Source organism: Sander lucioperca, chromosome 13, assembly GCF_008315115.2.
Source record: "Sander lucioperca isolate FBNREF2018 chromosome 13, SLUC_FBN_1.2, whole genome shotgun sequence".
Lineage (NCBI taxonomy): Eukaryota > Metazoa > Chordata > Actinopteri > Perciformes > Percidae > Sander > Sander lucioperca.
In genome coordinates this window covers 1,990,311-2,011,791 of record NC_050185.1, presented here as the reverse complement: position 1 = coordinate 2,011,791, position 21,481 = coordinate 1,990,311, and the positions used below count along the sequence as shown (strand labels likewise).

The 21,481-nt window shown below is 39.6% G+C and overlaps 1 protein-coding gene across 1 annotated transcript in view; it reads left to right on the top strand.

Annotated features, from left to right (window-relative positions):
• opcml (opioid binding protein/cell adhesion molecule-like) overlaps positions 1-21,481 on the top strand; it is a 391,556-nt gene that overhangs the window by 9,748 nt on the left and 360,327 nt on the right. The gene's annotated exons all lie outside the window — the stretch shown is intronic.

The following is a 21,481-nucleotide window of genomic DNA, read 5'->3' as shown; positions in this document are numbered from 1 at the left end:
GGGCCGTCCAGAATGATAACTGTAACCATAACTATGACTGGCTAGTCCACACAGCATTCTGGGATGGGAGAAAAACGTGCTCTGGTTTATTGGCATTTTCTTAAAACCAATCACAATTGTCATGGGCGGTGCAAAGCGCCGGACGGAGCCACGGCGCCATCCGCAAAATAGCCTCAGGAAGGAACTTGTTTTGGTAGAACATGTGTATGTTCAAAAGTAGTTTTAGTCGTGCAACAGAAAACTGACATTGGACAGATAGTCTAGCTAGCTGTCTGGATTTACCCTGCAGAGATCTGAGGAGCAGTTAACCATAGTCCTCACAAATCCAGTTTAGAATTACAACACAAAGAAAGAGGAAGGGGACAGACATCCAGCCGAAATGAGGGACATCCAGCGGAATTTCCGGCGGCACCTGAAAAATCCCGGAAATAAAATGTTGTCGCTATAGACTACTATAACTATAACAATGTGAGCATTCACACTGCTGAATGATAACGTTCTGTAAACAGTGGCGTCAAGCACGCACTGCATGCTAGCTGATAAAAATACATTTAACACTAATACAGCAGACATTGTAACATAAGATTACAGGACGTCTGTGGTAATATCCTACATATTCGTGCATTTGGATACATTTTATGAACCAAGGGGACCCCGACACCTTGTGTTTTCCAGGCAACAGCGGTGCACAGAGCTCCAGAGAGCTGGGGGGGGGGGACACAGACGGTATGATAATAACATCCACAACACAAGATTCACTCCTTGTGGTTTCTGTGACATGAGAAATACTTTCAAAGTACTAATGATAAAAAAATAGTAAATTATACAGAGCTATTATAAGTCACGCCACTGAGTTAGAGTGATTTTTAAATGTATAGTTATTGTTCTTGGTGTGGCCGGCCCTGTACACCAGCGTTATCCTTCCAACAATCTGCTGCTCGGGGCAGACTCTTCACACACTAATTCCTTCTCAATACATGATGCTTCCCTCGAGGCTGCACATTTATCAAACTGATAGTGGCACAAGATAAAGTTGTGGCCAAAACTCCCTCAACTTTTCTGATCTGTGTGTGACTCATAAGGTATGGCCTCCTCAGCTCCAGCTGATTGAGCCATTTATCATAATGACATGCCTACAGCCGGCTAGACAACATCACTGCTCGGTTCTGCCCATTGATCTCAAGGACTCAGAATGATGGATTGCAATTATCAGTGAGTCAAATTGGTTGTGAAAATGAAGCTTCAGTTTATTAGCTGTTGATGATCAGTGTACGCATCCGCTTCTACTTAATATTTATGCCATCAAATGTCACTTAGCCTAAATTGGGATTGTAAATCATGCTAACCACAGTGCCCTTCATCACACAGAAGAACCCAGGGAGCCCTGTTAGAAAACAGTTGGAAGCGCAGCACAGTTAAAGTTATTTTTGTTGTTGTTTTCACTGAAATGTATGACATGTCAAATTTTATGGCCTCATATTACTCACAGTTGACACAACTTATGTCTGTTAAGGAGATTGAAAGTGTGACAATGTATCACCTTGACTCCTTTCCTGGGGATCACATCACTCATGCAGCTCTATATATCACATATTTTGTCAGTATAAGTGAAGCAAGGCTCTTCAAACTCCAGAAATATATCAAATGTGCAAACAGTTTTAGCTGTTAACCCCAATGAAAGGCAAAGCTGCTTGTAGTATTTTATGTCAGTGTCGTTCTTGCGATGCAGTGAAGTGTACCTGCACCTGTCATGCTTGAAAATATGCAATACAATAATTCCATTTAAAGAAAGTATGCACCAATATATTTTACCAAATAAACTCGCATGAGATGTGGCTTTAACATAAATCCTAATCTAGCCGTAGTTTATGCTCCCAGCCATCAGAAAATGACTCCCTAAAATACAAATCAAGAGAGAGTTTCTTAAAATGTTACTCAAAAACCAGTTACCAAGTCAGATAACACAATCTACTTGGGATTTGCAAAATTGGGGTATTGTCTCTGAAGCTTTACAATGGAACAATCATTGACAGTGAGTCACTACATACAGCCACGGTATTGTAACAATAGCGAACACAGGCTAACATTCATTGGAGGATCCATACATTTGTAAAAACACTGACTCTCGGCATCAGTGAACAATCCCCAGTGAGCATTCACTGAACGTTGGTGGCTAAATCGGAGCATAGCGGTCTTTGAATGGCAGTAATAGATGAATAGGCGAAGGATGGCACAAGCAAGAACAAGCATTCAAGTGTAAGGAGGCTGCAGGGCTCTAATGCCAGAATCCAATTGGTTTAAAATGTATTGGTACTACAGTATGACAGTGTTGCTGTTGCATACAAATGTGCTTAGTTTTATTTAGAACAAACCTTCATTGACTCATTCAGCCATTATTGACTGAAACAAAATGGTTCATAGCACAAGGAAATCAGTGTGACAATGGCTTGTTTCTACTGCAACAACCTCCGCGGATTCGCTGAATGGTAGTAGTCATTTGTTGATTTGACTTTAAAGATGGTAATTTTTATAATTTCTAAAATATCATTAATACTGTTTTCCAGTGTGGTGGGGGAGTGGTCACATTATTGTCATGGTAATGTGGATAATACATGCATGCTTTTTGTGATAATACTATCAGGTCAGTCAAGGTTTCCATTATGTGTTTTAGTTTCATGTAATAAAGGTGACTCAGTCGGGTTTTGTAGGAATCAATCAAAATTAGTGATGTTGAAGCAAGCCATCAGAACAAGCTTTAAGTCTCTTCCTGATATTGATTTGGTTATGTGCTCAAGGCTTGTAAAAGACATGTAATGAACTACTTGAAAATGTTTTGCCATTGGCTAGTTCCAATAGTTTGCTCTGATGGAGTACGTGGTCAGGGGTGTTTCCCACTGCAGTAGGCAGCTGTTTTTAGTAAAAAGCTCAGACTGGTCCAGCATGAAGCTTCAGAGACACAGGTAGCAACTAGCTGGTGAGCATAGCACAGCCTAGCAGCTAAAGAGACAAATATGCATCTCACATGTTTATGGAGACTAAACCAGAGGAGAGCAAATATTAGCCTTACATTTATCAGGTGGGACTGGTGTTGTGGGTGTGGTGCTTGTTGTGAAAGTGAAAACACTGTTTGAAACTACTTCCCTTTAAAGTATACAGTTGTGGCCAAAAGTTTTGAGAATCACACAAATCTTAGTTTTCACAAAGTTTGCTGCTAAACTACTTTTAGATCTTTTTTTCAGTTGTTTCTGTGATGTACTGAAATATAATTACAAGCACTTTATACGTTTCAAAGGCTTTTATTGACAATTACATGACATTTATGCAAAGAGTCAGTATTTGCAGTGTTGGCCCTTCTTTTTCAGGACCTCTGCAATTCGACTGTGCATGCTCTCAATCAACTTCTGGGCCAAATCCTGACTGATAGCAACCCATTCTTTCATAATCACTTCTTGGAGTTTGTCAGAATTAGTGGGTTTTTGTTTGTCCACCCACCTCTTGAGGATTGACCACAAGTTCTCAATGGGATTAAGATCTGGGGAGTTTCCAGGCCATGGACCCAAAATTTCAACGTTTTGGTCCTCGAGCCACTTAGTTATCACTTTTGCCTTATGGCACAGTGCTCCATCGTGCTGGAAAATGCATTGTTCTTCACCAAACTGTTGTTGGATTGTTGGAAGAAGTTGCTGTTGGAGGGTGTTTTGGTACCATTCTTTATTCATGGCTGTGTTTTTGGGCAAAATTGTAAGTGAGCCCACTCCCTTGGATGAGAAGCAACCCCACACATGAATGGTCTCAGGATGCTTTACTGTTGGCATGACACAGGACTGATGGTAGCGCTCACCTTTTCTTCTCCGGACAAGCCTTTTTCCAGATGCCCCAAACAATCGGAAACAGGCTTCATCGGAGAATATGACTTTGCCCCAGTCCTCACCAGTCCATTCACCATACTTTCTGCAGAAGATCAATCTGTCCCTGATGTTTTTTTTGGAGAGAAGTGGCTTCTTTGCTGCCCTTCTTGACACCAGGCCATCTTCCAAAAGTCTTCGCCTCACTGTGCGTGCAGATGCGCTCACACCTGCCTGCTGCCATTCCTGAGCAAGCTCTGCACTGGTGGCACTCCGATCCCGCAGCTCAATCCTCTATAGGAGACGATCCTGGCGCTTGCTGGACTTTCTTGGATGCCCTGAAGCCTTCTTAACAAGAATTGAACCTCTTTCCTTGAAGTTCTTGATAATCCTATAAATTGTTGATTTAGGTGCAATCTTAGTAGCCACAATATCCTTGCCTGTGAAGCCATTTTTATGCAACGCAATGATGGCTGCACGCGTTTCTTTGCAGGTCACCATGGTTAACAATGGAAGAACAATGATTTCAAGCATCACCCTCCTTTTAACATGTCAAGTCTGCCATTCTAACCCAATCAGCCTGACGTAATGATCTCCATCCTTGTGCTCGTCAACATTCTCACCTGAGTTAACAAGACGATTACTGAAATGATCTCAGCAGGTCCTTTAATGACAGCAATGAAATGCAGTGGAATTTTCATGGCAAAGAAGGACTATGCAATTCATCTGATCACTGTTCATAACATTCTGGAGTATATGCAAGATATTATTAAGTATATTATAAAAACTTAAGCAGCAACTTTTCCAATTTCCAATATTTATGTAATTCTCAAAACTTTTGGCCACGACTGTAGATCTCACCTTTGTGAAACTTCTCCAAGTAAGCCTTTGAACATATTTGTCTTGGAGATGAAGTGCAACAAGAGCAGTAACCACATAGGGGCAGATTTATGCAGTCAGCTGGCCTGGGCTAATGTGTGTTCAGCATGGACCAGTTAAGGTAAGAGCTACATAGATGAGCAATAATGAGGCTAAACCAAGCAGCAACCTCTGGTGCTCAAAAAATGAAGCCAATGCGGAAGTGCCAAAAAGGGCACTTCACAACTTTACAGCAGAATTAAATATGTTTACAGCCCATTATAAAACGATTTTGGCCTCTATAGCTAGGTCCCCCCTTCATAACAACTGTGCTATAACTCACCGTTTTAATTCTTTTCAGGCTTAAAGTTATGCATAATTAAGGGCGTGGCAATTTGAATGACTCCATCCACGCTCTACCTCTTTGCTCATATTTCATATTTGGATATGAAATATGCCAATATGGCAACAGCCGGAGCCACTGGGAGCCTTAGCAATGTCACAGAGACTTCATCCATATAATTTATACAGTCTATGTGCTTAAGCTGTGAGCTACATAAACTGAACAAGTTTTATAAGTTATTGCTGGTACCCATTGGGAACTCTGTTTGACAAACTATGACAAACTAGCTGCTCATTTCTGCTGCTTCTACAGCTGCTGCTGCTGCCTATGCATGTCATGCCCCACCTCTACCTTAGAATACGCCTGCAAGCTCTGTTTCTTTGTGGTTCGCCATGGAGAAGATGCCTTGATCTCTCCCTGCTTGAGTTTAGAGATACAAAAACACAGCCTTGACACCAAATTTAAATACATTTCCATTTATTCTTATCTAGTTGTATACATAAATTCACAGACTAAAGGGGGGTTACACATTATTTATAACTGAGTGTGTGCCATGCTGGAGACATCATATCAAAAAGCTTGTTCAGTATTCTGAATAAATGAGCTGCATTAATAGATACAATGTATAATTTGACTCTGGAACATAAGGTTTATTCAGGATCATTTACCATAATACATAATTCAAAATATATAATTAATATGAAAGTTATAAGTGACTTGAGGGCTGTTAATTGTCATTGTCATTTTCTTTATTCTAACCTTAAGGCGTTGAATTGGTTTCCACGGTACCTATGTGCATTAGTGTCCTTAGCTCTTGTTGCAACCAATTACATTACAATATAATTCCCTGTGTTGAGAAGAAGAGAGTGAGGGCAGAAACATGGTCCACCCCAGTACGCCAACACAGACACTTCAAGCTCAGTGTTGCCAGAGAATATTATTGTATTTGCACAATGTGCAATCAATAATGCCAAAAGTGCCATCATTTATTAGAATTTGATAATTTTGTGACGATTACAATAAGTTGATGGTTTTAGTCTGTGCTGCCTCACTTCCATTCATTTCTTCTACATCTGTGTTCACTCATGTCATCCTACGTGACCTCTTTCCAGCCAATTATGCTTGGTATGATGAAAGACATGGCTGTTGTTCTGTCTCCTGCTCTTCCGGTCAAAGCAGCTCAGAGAAAGTGCACAAGAAAGCCGAAACTAGCTAAACTGCTGCATCCATGTGATTAGTAGAGATTGAGAAATAAGAGAAAAAGGGAGGGGGAGCGGTCATTGTTGAAGTAGTCTCGCTTTGCCAGACCATCCACACGCTGCGGAGAGGAGGAGGGTCTGGTTACTCCACACAGCATTCCGGGATGGGAGAAAAACATGCTCTGGTTTATTTGCATTTCTTTAAACCAATCACAATCATCATGGGTGGCGCTAATCTAAAACTCAGATTGGACAGATAGTCTAGCTAGCAGTCTGGATTTACCCTGCAGAGATCTGAGGAGCAGTTAACCATAGTCCTCACAAATCCACCGGAGTTTAAAATTCCAATACAAAGAAAGCAGAAGGAAACGGACATACATACATCCAGCAATCCCTGAAGTGGAACGTCAAGGATATAGACTTTTGTTGAAGCAGCCAAAGAGTAAACCTAAAACTTAGAGTTGGGTACCAAAACCCCCTAAACCACTGGTATCTACCGGACCGAATGACAACTCAAATTTTAGTGCCTCATTTTGGTGCCACTTAATCGCCTGTGGTCCTCTCTGGAACTCCAAAACAGACATTACAGGCAATATAAGCATCACAGCACTTCAGCTAGTCAACACTACACTTGGCAGCAGGTAACGTTAGCCTACCGTTAGCTAGTAGCTGTCTTAAACATGGTTAAAATGCTGACAGCTAGACGGCCTCACGTGTGTCTGTATTTCACTGGAAAGGATTCCAACAGCAGGACGTCCAACATTCTGCAGCTAAATACACAAAGGAGACTAGCTGACCTTTGAGACACCGTGGACCATGCCTCTGTCGGAATTGTCAGAGAAACTGGTGCAGATCTTTTCAGATCAAAACATTAACTACCTATGTCAGATGCCAATAATCACTATTTGAAGCATCTTTGTACTTTGAGTAATACTCTATATTTATTGTAGCGGACCTGTGGTTTATTTTGGTCTGTGTGTACGCGGTATTTACTATAAGCCTAAGTCTAAGCCTATAGTACAATATTTTAACATCTCCCATCTGGCAACACTGTTAGAGCTACGCAAGAGTGATTTCATGCGATTTAGCATTTTGGAATGTATCACCTGAAAATTGTATTGCAACGCAAGTGCAAGCTGCAGTTTGATGATTACTGATAGGCAATCCTCAAACATAGCATGAAACAATAAGAGAAAGCTGACGGCTTCTGTTTGGGGTCACTTCTGCTCAAAATACCACTGGCTGACCAGTTTGACAAAGCTCGAAGTGAACATGTCAGCGTCGGCATGATTATTATGGTCACCTCTTTATCAGACATACAAACCATTGTCTATGTTTTTTTTGTTTTCCTTCCATGCAGAAAACACAGCAGTACACATTCCTCCAAGCCATGTTTGTTTACTACAGTGGTCATGAAAACATTCTGATTAGCTCTATATTGACCCATTGAGGACTGATGTTTCAGAGGTCATGTTCCATTAAGGTCATGAATGAATTTTATTTACATGGTTTATACAGAATAGTTTATACAGAAACGTCATGGCGCTCTGTTTTGGTCAATTTGGAAATGAATCACAGTTTCTACAGTTTAAACCATTAGCCTGACTCTGCAAAATATGTCGTAATCATGTCATACTATCTACCAATCAGTCACAAAAGTATGAAGGTAAATATGGTGCAAAAAGGGAGAGCTTGTAGAATACAATGTGAGAACTTGCAGAACAAAAAATCTGAACTTGTATGTTAAAATTTGCACTTGTAAAAATTTAATTTGCACTTATAAAAATAAAATTTGCACTTGTAAAAAATATTCACACACATGTGATCTGAATTTGAAGTCATACAAAGAAAAAAAAACATGAGAGCTTGTAAAAAAAATCTGAACTTGTAAGTTGAAATTTGCACTTGTAGAAAATGTTCACACACCTGTATTCTGAATGTGAAGTTACAGAAAAAATATTCACAAATGTGTAGATTGATATTTACATGAACACAATGACAGCTGCAAACTTATAATGCAACATTTACTAGTATACTTTTTTTTTTACTCTGGTTCATTTTCCATCACAACCACAACTCAGTGATTACAACCTCTCGAATCTGTCACTGCAACTTCACATATGTGCTCTCTCGCATCACAAAGTGGCCAATCTCGGTGAGACGGTCCGTCTGCGGCTGCAGGCCGTGGAGCTCACCGCCAGTGTTTTAGTTTGACTGTTAAAAAGTGTTTAGATAATTAAAAGGTATTTATTTAGAAGCGGGCTGGCTGCTAGTTAGCTAACGCTAGCATGCTATTCCACCAAGTTTCCATGCTACATAAATAAGCCAGACAGAGTTGTCCCTCATCTGGCGATAGAAACCCTGATTTTCCCATAGACTGTATATAAGAAGGCTTTTCCCGTTCTGTTAGCTCAGAGCTCCACAGCCTAAGTCCACAGGTACAAATTAGTTCTGCACCAAATGTATCGTCAAGAGTGTTGTGAAAGTCGAGGTGCGCAGATTGGCCACTTTGTGATGCGAGAGAGCACATATGTGAAGTTGCAGTGACAGATTCGAGAGGTTGTAATCACTGAGTTGTGGTTGTGATGGAAAATGAACCAGAGTAAAAAAAAAAGTATACGAGTAAATGTTGCATTATAAGTTTGCAGCTGTCATTGTGTTCATGTAAATATCAATCTACACATTTGTGAATATTTTTTCTGTAACTTCACATTCAGAATACAGGTGTGTGAACATTTTCCACAAGTGCAAATTTCAACTTACAAGTTCAGATTTTTTTTACAAGCTCTCATGTTTTTTTTCTTTGTATGACTTCAAATTCAGATCACATGTGTGTGAATATTTTTTACAAGTGCAAATTTTATTTTTTACAAGTGCAAATAAAATTTTTACAAGTGCAAATTTTAACATACAAGTTCAGATTTTTTGTTCTGCAAGTTCTCACATTGTATTCTACAAGCTCTCCCTTTTTGCACCATATTTACCTTCATACAAAAGCAGGGCTTTTGAAGTTTGTCCATGTAGCAAATCATTAATACATCTGAATGTTAGACTTGCTTTAAAGAGCTACATCCCTCAGTTGTAGACCAATTGCCAGCCACCTGCCATAGGCATTGCCTTACACTAACCAGCCAGGTCCAAAACCTAGTACTGTATCTAGGCCAACACAGTGCTACACACTGCACAAAAGGAACTCGGTGCAACCTTCAAAAAGAACTCACATTGGTTAGGTGCCAGGAGTGTGTTTTTGAAAGTAGTTACCGCAAGGTCAGGGCACTGTTTCACTGTTTACACAAGTACTGGAATCTACTCCTCCAGAATACAGCAAGAACGAAAAAACTGTCATTACCAAGTTCCTGAATGGTGGTTTCAACCCATACTGATCATAAAAAGCAATCGTTATTTTTAATGAATAAGTTAATATTTTATTATCCTATTTCAGTGGATGCCTGCAAAGATTACATTTAGTCTTACAACTCAGCTTTGTACCAATGCTTTGTGTGTTTGGAAATGGCAGTGACCTTTATAAGTGCTTCCCTTGGGGTACATAAACCTATTTTGTGATGTGAGCCTTCAAGCATTAATGACTCAGGGAACATTAAACTTGAATCTTGAACCTCTTTCTAAATATATACAGTTTATATACAGTGCTGCTCATAAGTATTCATACCCATGCTAAAGTTGACTAAAAAGAGGAATAAAAAAATCATCTTTTGGAAATTGATCTTAATGCCGTAATTAAAAAAATGAGGAAAAAATAATGTATTGTAAATAAATAAATGTTCTTCCTTAAAATACAGGGGCCATAATTATACATACCCCTATGTTAAATTCCCATAGAGGCAGGCAGCTGGTTTGATTTGCATTGATATGGATCTTATCTCAGTTAGCTATTAGGCTAACTGAAATAAAACCATGCCAGTCTCTAGGTATGGTGAAGGGTATGTGATGATGTGGGGCTATTTTAAATCCAAAGGCCAAGGGAACTTTATCAGGATGCATAGTATCCTGGATCCATGAAATAACTGGCCTTTCAAAATAAAAGTCTGCCTTCCTCTATGGGAATTTAACATAGGGGTATGTATAATTATGGCCCCTGTATTTTAAGGAAGAACATTTATTTATTTACAATACATTATTCATTCACAAAAAATTGAAAAAAGATTTTTCCTAATTTTTTTAATTAAGGCATTAAGATCAATTTCCAAAAGATGATTTTTTTATTCCTCTTTTTAGTCAACTTTAGCATGGATATGAATACTTATGAGCAGCACTGTATATATATATATATATATATATATATATATATATATATATATATATATATATATATTTAGTTAATAACAGCAACAGACGTGAGAACATAATCACATTTTATCTGAAATTCTTAGGTGTCATCTGGGCTGCTGATGGCCAAGGGGTTAAGGCACTGACTAATAACCTCAATGGGCCTGGTTCATGTGCAAACAGGGACCATATAGGGGTTGGGTTGGTCCACTTCAGCTGCACTGTGACAACATGCGTTTTTACTAAAGCCTCATAGAAGCCTCATGTGCCAAGCCGTACTGCTGTGGTTCTATTTGGTAGCGGCCTCCCCTTAGCTGTGTCAATGCATTCTCATTAAACGGTTCTCATGATTTTGTACAAATTCATACAATTCATATGATATCTATATCTATATATGCTGTAAGTATGTCCCGGGACACAAACATCGTTTCCTGTGTAAAAGTCTTGTATTTCCCCATTTTCTTCTTCCGGGAAACAAATTCCGCTCCCTTGCTTGAAAGCCCTGTTTTCCTCCCTACACGGACCACAGCAGTCTAATACAGCAGCAGTTATTGTGGTGCACACATCGATAAATACATGGATTACATACGAATTACAATGATTTATGTTTCATAGCTACAGTATATGCACAAATGGTTAATGGTAACAGCATAGCTGTGTCCTTAGCAGCTTAACTTGTGTGTCTGTGATTGAGAATAGAGAGAAAACACTCATTCAGGTCTTCAAGTCTCTGTGTTCAGCTCCCAGTACTGGGCTCTCTCTGTGACTCTGAGTTCAGTTTCACTCCTGTGTTCCTGTCTGTACTTTCATATATCCTAATACCATCCAGGAATATGTTACAAATAGCAGTAAATCTTATACAGCAATCTACAACATAACGCTTGAAAAACACAATTATGTAAGAGCGGCTGACTTCTTTTAAAAATGATGGATTAGAGGTTAGGAAAAAAACATTTTTATTCAACCCACAGTCATGCCTGTACATTTGCATTTTTCTGTGAAATAAATTGAAAAATATGTAGCCGACACACTGTGATGATACAGTGAAGCAACACAGCAGAGGTGATGCATGAATATACTCCATGCGCACAGCAGAGTGAGAGAATCTGAAAGGTCAAGAACATCAACCTTTTCTGAGCTGAACAGAAATCTGAAAGACAATATCTTTGCTTGAGGATGTTACCACATTAAAGAGAAATGAGAACAGCAAAAGAAGTAAAGCGCAGAGGAGCAGATGTCCGCTGGAATGAAGTTACATACTGTTGGTGTCACACAAACCTTTACTCTATCAGATGAAAAACCGGGGGCACTGCCTTGGCCTGATATGGTTCAAATAACGTAAGTTTTATGAAATGAGCTGTACCTGTTTCAATACTGTGACTATCACCTCTAGAGTCATGATCTTTGCAAAGATGGAGAGACTTTGCTTCATTTCATACATAGCCTGTATATTCAAACTGAAACATACCACCATGAGCCAGCAAACAAGTCCTTTTACAGAACTACTGTGCAGATGCCCAGCATGTTGATATTCAGGTGCGCACAAGCAGGAAGAAGAGGAAGAGAGATGTAAACAGGATGAAAAAAGTCAGTGCCATCAGCAGGAAGCAGTGAGCAAAGTGTAAAGAAGGCAGCCAGAAGATCATCGTCAAGAAACAAACTCTGCTTTACACTGAGACAGTTAACAGGAGGACCAGAAGGAGAGGCGGGAAGGTGTCGCCAACAGTGAAGACACCTATCCTTGCTGTAGAACAATCTCCAAACAAGACTTCAAAACTGTACTCAATTTGCCAGTTAGAGCTAGGATTAAACCGATGGTTTCCAGATCTATTGAGTGGATTATCTGCCATTTTAGAAGTGCCATTATTCATATAAACATCTGTTTATGTTCAGCACTCTAGAGGTCATAGGAATTCTGAACAGTCAATGTTAGTTTACATTGTTCCCTAACCATACAACGCATTCACATGAATGGGCTTGTATGACATCTTTCGAAATGAATGCACACCGATACATATGATATCTTATGAAAATGTGATGCCGGCTACAGACCTCCATAAGATGTCGATGAATCAGCGACAGTTGGTAGTTGAGTTTACCTGATAAAAGGTGACTGTGAGCCGGGTACAGAGCACCGTGAGCTGCCGGTCGTTCTGGCGGACATTACTGTTAAGTTTAGGCAACAAAAAGTTAACGTCATGTGGCGACAACAGTTAAAGGTGCTGTAGGTAGGATTGGGAAGATCCAGGACTTAGCCAAACAATTCGAACATCGACAAATTCTCAGTCCCTCCCCCCCTCCTTTCTGCTAAAGCCCAAACGGTCTCCTAAGCCCCTCCCCCCACAAGGGAGAATGAATGTGTGTGCATGAGCAGTGATTGACACGCAGTTAGACACCCCCCCCCCCCCCCCGGCCCTGATTGGTGTATCTGAACAGGGAGCGGTAGATTTTTGCAAATCACACTCCAGGCTGTAGGTGGTACCAGAGGAGCTGGATTTTTTTTTTTATTACCTGCTTCATGTAGTTCTACTGGAACATAAGGTCAGTTTCAGCAAATATGACAGAAAGTTAGTTTTATAAATCTTACCTACTGCACCTTTAAGGTTAGTGTGGTATATTTAGTTGCAACACTACGTTGATGCGTCAATGCGTCGATGCGTCAATGCGTCGATGCGTCAGAGCAAATCTGGTCTCTCTCACTACTCCCTCCTTCTCTGATCAGTCTGCTGATGTCAACGCTCATCTGTGGAGAGCTGCACTAACTTGTGACTGTCCTTGTCCTCAATTGTTGGATCTCTTTCCGGCCTTGATGACACCCCCCTTTCAGATCTTCTGGGTATCTCTAGAATCCTGGCTCCAGGCTCCTATGGGGGTTCACCGGTCCTCCAAATGACCTTGACTGGCCCCTGTATCGTCCTCTGAAATTTCCTCTAGAATTCCCTCCTGGGCTATTACAATGACGGGTAAAGTGTCCATCTTGTCCACAATTATAACACGCTTGTGGAGATTGCATAAAGTATGAATCAAATTTTCTTCCTCTTCCTCTGCCTAAGCTTCCTCGTCCTCTTCCTCTCCAGTTCTGTATCTGTCCAAAAACTGGCTGTGGATATAAAACAACTGGAACCACTAATGGTGTTTGGGGCAACTGGCTTGACTGGAATTGTGGCGGTAATTGTTGATTTGGTGGGCATTGATTCTGCATAACCAAAACCTGCTTCTTGTCCTTCTTATTCTCCACCAGCTGCATTTGATTGAGTTTTCTGAGAGTTTCTCGGTCCTGTTCTTTCTGCTCATTTCTATATAGCTTCACTTGATGGGCTATATGATCTGTATAAGCACCTTTTGCCATGCTTCCAAGTCCAATCACCTCTGCTAGTTTACTCCTTACTGATAGGGGCAGCCCCTCCTGCAGTTTGGTTCGCAAAATTGACTGCTCCATTTGACTCACATCTGGATCACTTCCGGTAATATGTCTCCATACTTGGTAAGCTCTTGTCACATAAGCTCTCGGATTTTCTTCTTGTCCCAGTGGTTCAATCAGGACGTTGTCTGGATGCACATTTGTTGGATACTCATCTCTCAGCGCTCTCCACAGACGTCCTTTACTTGCGGCCAACAACTCGGGATCATATACAGAAGTCCCTACATATTGATTAAGTCTAGCTTTCTGTAGAATTGCTTCCATAGCCGGAATCCCAATGAGATTAGCCAAAAGTCTCTTAATATCTCCTATGGCAAACTGTGTCCCTGTCGACATTTCTTCCAACTTTGCAATCCAAGAATGTGCTCCCTCTTGAAGAGTAGGCAACTTATCAAGAATATCTGACATATCGGTATTCTGCAAGGGCTTATACTCCAAATTCTGTCCTTGAATGATCACTGGCAGCATCTTCTTCCTTGTGCCCCTTTTTCTTGGGCGTAATGTATACTTCTTCTCCACTTTCTGGGATCCTTTTTTCAGCAATTTGTCCCTCTGTATCTTCAGCTTCTCAAATTGCTCTTCCAATCGCTCCATGTCTCTTTCAATCTCTTCTATGCTAGACGCTGCAGGATGAAATCCTGTAGCTCCTCTACTCTCCAAATCTTCATCGCTGTCTCCAACTTCACTTTCATAACACTCTTCTGAATCACTCTGTTCATCATCATCATCTTCAAATACCATCCTCCTAATCCTCTGTCTGTTCTTAGTTTCCAGATGTTTCGTTTTCTTCTTACTTTTGGAGCTTGGATTCATCTTTATGGTTGTTTCAGCTTGTCCTCTCTCAATTATTAGTTCATCTGTGAATGTTTCACCAAGTACTTTGTAGGCATGTGTGACGTTACTTCTTTAATGTCAGTCTCTGGTCATGCCCTGAAAACCGTCTGGGTGTCCACTTCAGTCACTCAATCATGGACAGTTGTAAATCTGTCGCCACTCCTTCGCTGCTGCTCCAGCTCCAGATGCTTTTCTGGTGCAAGTATGTGGGGGATGGGACCAGTTGACTACCGAATCAGCTTGTAGAGGAGTGAGACAAGTCTGCTCTGACATCCATCGAGGCACACTGAATAAACACAAAACACAACACCTCCGAGAAGCATTACTTATACTTTAATCCTAACTTACGACAACACTGATTCAAAATGTTGCTACAAAAATATTACCTAGGTAAGAAAAAGCACCATAAAAAATATGTACTTCAAGTACTAAAAGTAACAACACAGAAAAGTCCCCACATTTTTAAACTGGAAATGATCACAGTAGTTCTATCAATCAACTAAGTATTTAAGCAGCCAATCATTTCAACCAAACTTGTAGGCCTATATATTCGTTGGGCAGTTTAACAACAATAAAACATCATATTTCATAAACATATGTTTGTTCTACACAAATCCTAATTAATTTTTTTTATGATATGTCAGATCACAATAATATCCAAAAGCAATTTGTCTTGGAAATTACCATTAGTCATTCCTGAAAATTACATAATTTATCTCTTTTTCCCTAAGTTTTTTGTGCTTGTGGTATAGCAGTTGGTACTATTCTCATCTAAACATTTACCCTCCTGTAGATTGTAGCTCCAATGCTACAGTTGTCTCTGTAACAACAATATTAGTATGAACTTCAGTATCCTAATTCAAAAGTACATTTATCTCTTTCTTTGTCTTTCTGTCACGTTCACAACACTCTCTTTCTGTCTTTAACCAGCTTAGTACACTCTTGTACACTTAACTTTCTCTTAAAGTCATGCCATTTTTCTTCCCATTGTCCCATAAACTTTCTTTTCCCTTTCTACAGCATACACTTATTCTCTCAACTTTCCTGACTATCTTTTGTAACAATTGATACCCATTTAATATACAAAGTATATGAATTAACTCAGTCTGTTTCATTAGGATTGAATTGACTCGCTGTTTCTTCACAGGAATCAGATTCATTCATTCTGTTTCCCACCTTCACAAATGTCACTCATTTCCTTGGCGCAATGACATGACCACATGTGATTGTGGGGAACCTTAGAAAAGTCAAAAACCTTATAGAATTATCAAATTTTGAATTATTATATTCAAAGTCAAATCATTTTAGATGCCTCACCACTCAAAACAAGTGGTCCAACATTTTAAAATGGCAGAGGTGACAGTCCTGAAGCCCATCAATCAGTCCTCTCATCTCTTACTTTCAATAGAGGTATAGAGGCTGGACTTTTCTTAATCCAGGGTGATCAATCACTGATATGAGTTCCAGCAAATCACCTCTATGCCAGCTGTTAATCTCTTTTTTTTTTCTTAATTACATCTTTTATATTTAGTCCACATTTCTAGGTATCCTTTTTATGTATATTGTCCCTATTTTAATCGTTCTCCTTTCTTTTTCTATTTTATTCTTCTCTTATCTTTTTCTTTTACTTTAATGGTTTCAGCAACTACACCAATTCTCCTCAGGAACTGACAAACTCAGTTCCAACTGCCTCTTTAGTACTCACATACAGATATAAATGAAAGAAAAAAGGTTCAATGTCTTGTTGAACACACTTGCTTCATATAAACTCATTCAACCTTGCATATTGATTAATTATTTATATCATCAACTAAAATTAACCACATCTTTTTGAAAATACAGTTGTTAACTATTTGAGTAATCACAATATATTTTCCTATCTTTTTAAACATACCTGTATTTACTTTCAAGCTTAAGAAATAATCAATCAACTTACTACTTGAGAACACTTTTAATCACTATAATAACAGTTTTCTTATTTATCTGTCAACATAACTCTTATTTATAAATTTAATGGATCTTAATTGCATAGTTTCATAGTCCAGCAATAGCCGCTTTAACAAACCTAACACTTCATCTCAAGTCGCACCTAAGTCTAAATCTCCCCCTTTCTCATCTTTACAGCACAGGTCTACAGGCTGCAGCACCCCAGTGCAGGCAGGGAGTGGCTTAAACTTTCTGTGAAAACTTGAATTCCTAGCATTCTTGGGCATGCACAGATCAGTCAGCAGTGTGATTTCACAGTAAGAGGAACTCCACAGCACCCAAGCTCACGCTCAACAAAGAAGAATAACTAAAGAATCACTCAGCTTACTTCAAAATAGAATTTCTTAATCTTACTAGTTTCAAAATGGCAGATAATGCAAATTGCAATATACTATCACAAAGCAGTTTAAGCGATCTCAAAGAAATCAGAGAGGACTTAATGATTCTTACAAATTCTCTCAACAGACAGACCTATTGTCTCTCCATTTTTCCTAACAGACCCCATTTTTATAAAACAACAGTAACACAATGAACAAAATGAACAAACCAACACAAAAACATAAAACACAGATCCTAATTTGAAGCTTCTTATTTTCACTATAGCCCAATCTATTTTCACATCCTCCAAAGGAGGCTCATAAGTTTTTATATGTTTTTGAAAACGTTCTCCTTCGAAGAAGACTCATAGATTGTTAAACAAAGTCCTCCCAAAGAAGGCTCATACATTTTAACACTTTGAAAACGTTCTCTTCAAAAAGAGACTCATATTTTAGCCATAATGAACAGAATATCTTTCCTTACAGATAACTAAAACTCCTGTTCTCAACCAAAACACATATATATATATATATATATATATATATATATATATATATATATAATATAGGATATCCTCATGACGCATGCACAGCCTTTTCACACACAGCAGAAACACCGCTGTTCACACACAGCGCTGTTCACACACACTCTCTCATACACACAAAAGTCGACATCATTCATCCATATAATTCCTAAAAAGAGCATGCTTTCTGCCGTATTCTTTTTCTTTTTCTTCCTTATTTCGTTTTCCTAAGTATTTTGCTACCTAGGTATAGAATTCCAATGGAGGTCTGCTTCGGACATTATTCATCAACAATGAATCGATTGGCAAACATTCTACACCTCAGTTCCCTGAACTGGCTTCAACTTGTATCTAGTAAAAGTTCAAGACTACAGCCCATCCTAAAATCGCCTTTCTTCAAAGGGCTTTTATCAGATTAACCTTAATCCGTTATCCTTTATTCTTTATTCCTGTTATTTTCTCTTATTTCCTTTTATTTTCTCTTTATTCCTTTTTCTTTATGTTGTTCAAGCCAAATTTCCCTGGCCAGGGTTATCAACTGTTTTCCTTAATCCAATTTGACTATTTATTTATAAGCCTTTTCACATTATCCGCGTCTATATTCCTTAATCCCTTACTTTATTTTCCTTTTTCTCTATTTCTCTAACTTCCTTAAGCATTTGCTTTATTTTCCTCTTCCTATATTTCTCATATGTTAACTCACACTTACCCCCTGTTTGCCTTGATTTCAACGCAAATCAATTTTAGAATGGAACCTCCATCACACAGCAACACCGCACAAAACACACACAGGTTCGACATGGTGCAACCCCTCAACGCACACACAGAGCCACACACAAACTGACCAGCGCCCAAAGTTGTGAGAAAGCTCACCTTATAAGCCAGCCAATGAAGCGGGAGTCAGTTTGACGGTGTCCCCGATGAAACGATGACCCGGGAGATGCAAATCGATCCTGTTCGTGACGCCAAGATTGTGGTATATTTAGTTGCAACACTGCGTCGTTGATGTGTGGAAAAGGAACTTCGTTGACACTGCTCTCATTATAAAAAGGTTTATTACAATCAGAGATTCAGCATCAATTTTACAAACTCCTGCAGAGAGCTTGGAGAATGACCAACCCGAATTCTTCCAAAAAGTCGTTCTGCCTTCTCTTTGTGAGCACACAGTATATAGTCTATGCATACATTAACATAAACGTAATATATGCAAGTATATGATTGGAACAGAGAACTGACCAATCGATTGTTTCTATCTGGCATAACTCCAAATAAGGGCTCTTCTGTCCAAGAGGGCCCATAGGCTCATGTTAACAGTTTCCAGAGGTTACATTAAAGGTGGAGTAATGGTCATAGGAATCCCTTATACCAAATCTTAAGTTAAAGTTGTAACTCAAGACACCACATTAGGCACCAAAATGAGAAGTTTAGATAAAAGATTGTGGTTTGGATTAAAAAACTCCCAAGAAACACCCATTTCCTGGGTGAAAGCCTTTTGTTGAACTCCACTCCGCAGCTGGAAAGCTTTTTTGACCAACCCATTCACCCCAGACTTCATCCCTACACGGCCCACAGCGTTCCTATACAGCAGTTGTCATTGTGGTGCATACAGCAAAAAATATGTGGAATACTTAAGAATTACAGTGCCTTACTTTGCGTAGCTATTTATACAATTTTTTAATGAGAACAGCCTGAACCATAACTATGCAATTATTTTAACCTAAACTGCGGTCTTTCCCTTACCTTAAACAAGTAGTTTTGTGCCTAACCCTTACCAAAACGAAACTTTAAAGGAGAATTCCGGTCGATTTCAACACGTAGCTCTGTTGTTTGTAAATTAGGAATGCTGTCAGTAGCGTGAAAAACGAAACCAATCGGTGCTGCCTACACCGAGTTATCCTCCTGCTAGATTTTGCACCCAACAGGCTTAAACAGGGCTTAAACAGGGCAAGTTTTAAATGTGTTTTTAGCCTCTAAACATGTTCGAAATGCCATTACAAGTGCTTAGCCATATGCAGTTATTCCTTACGATGGAACACAGCAAATTTGACTGCAGTAGATGTGACAGAAAGGCATAACAGTTGTGTTAATCCATACCTCTGTTGATTTCCTGGTTTCTGGTGAAGTCCACACTAGTCGATTGCCGATACAATCCAATATTCCAAAATGTATTTTTTCCACAAAAAAACGATTTGCCGAGGTTCTTTCCATAGTAATGAGTATGTATCAACAAGCTGTAACGTGACACCACAGTGGAGCGAGCAGAGCTGCAGTTCAAGAGTTCAACAGCTATCGCCATGTGCATAGGTAACCTAGCAACGGTGGAGACTGTCGGCAAAAGCAGGGAGGAGCTCACAGAGCTGACAGACGGAGCTTGGAGTTAGATCAGCACTAATATGAGAAAATGGTTCCAGTTTGTGCCTTTCTAAATTGCGGCAACCAAATGAAGAGATATTTGAGCTTTCACCGTCTACCCCTCCGCAACCGGGAGATTTTACAGTTGTGGCTGGTTGCACGTGACGCGGGTACATGATGCTCGTGTGGATACTGTATCGCAATGACCACCGAGGAAGAAAGCCTGTGCTGTGAGGAATGGGATCTCATCCAGCCTGGTCTGGATGGTCCCCAGATAACGGACATGGTTTCGCCCATACACAGAGGTTTCCCCATCTGATCTATAAGGATGTTCTGGAAGCGTTTTTTTTTTGTCCTGAAAGTAAATTGGAAGAAGCGGCCTAAACCGGACGGACCTGATGGCCAGCTGTCTAATGAGTGAGTACAACAGGCTGTCGTGACTCTGTCCTAGCTTAGGTACATTTGTTGTAAATACACATTCAAAACACTAATCAAAACACACCTGTTCAGATTAGCTTTCCACATACAATAATCTTACATTTCTCACCTGATAGTTGATAGTTACTGTTTTTATTGCTTCTAAATATGCTTGTTGTATGTGTTGGTTTTATTGCTTATCTGTTTTTAATGTGCTATATGTGCTGGTTTTTACTGTAAAGTGTCTTTGAGTACCATGAAAAGCCCTCCATAAATGAAATGTATTATTATTTATTATAAATAAATGCATCACTTCTTTAGTGAAATAACCAAACCTCACCCTTCCTCCCCCCAGCTAATGCAGACTCGTGGCCTACCGGGTGATTCTGAAGTGGGTTCTGAGAGGAGAGCCCCTTGGCCGTGGCACCAGAAGAACTTTGCCTACCTGTGTTGTAGCAGTGATCAGACAATAGTACCCCTCCCCCACTGGAAGTTACACGGGATTCAAAGAGGCAGAGGACATTTTCTGATGATTTCTAGTAAAACTTGGTATTGCCATTACTAGGAATAAACAAAACAATTGCACAGTTCTATAAGGGAAAATGTAAGAATATGTATATTGTACAAGTAAAGTTGAATAAGTAAATTGTAAGAATAAGTACATTGTAGAGTTCTATAATATATTGCTAACACCTGTCTGTTATCAGTGGTTTTATAATATAACGGTACACATTACATTTGTGCTTTTGTGTCTTTACTTCAACAACAAAAAGGAAATTACAATATCACAATCTAGACACAATCAATGTAAAGTATGTACAGTGCAGTGTGTGGTTTTATACATAATCATGCTGCAACATAGTCTAAAGTGTACAAAGAAAAAATAGTTCAGTACTCTTTTCCTAGGCCTAGAACATGCTCATATAATGTGAGCTGGCTTGAGCAACCAGTTCACTCTTATCCGGCCGTGGAACTGGGGATATGTTGTGAAGCAGTCGCCTTCTTCTTTGTCGATGACGGGGTAAGGACTCGGAGAAGACTATGGTCCTGTCTTCTCTCCTCCTCCAGACACGCTCCATCAGGTCATCGCGGAAGGCC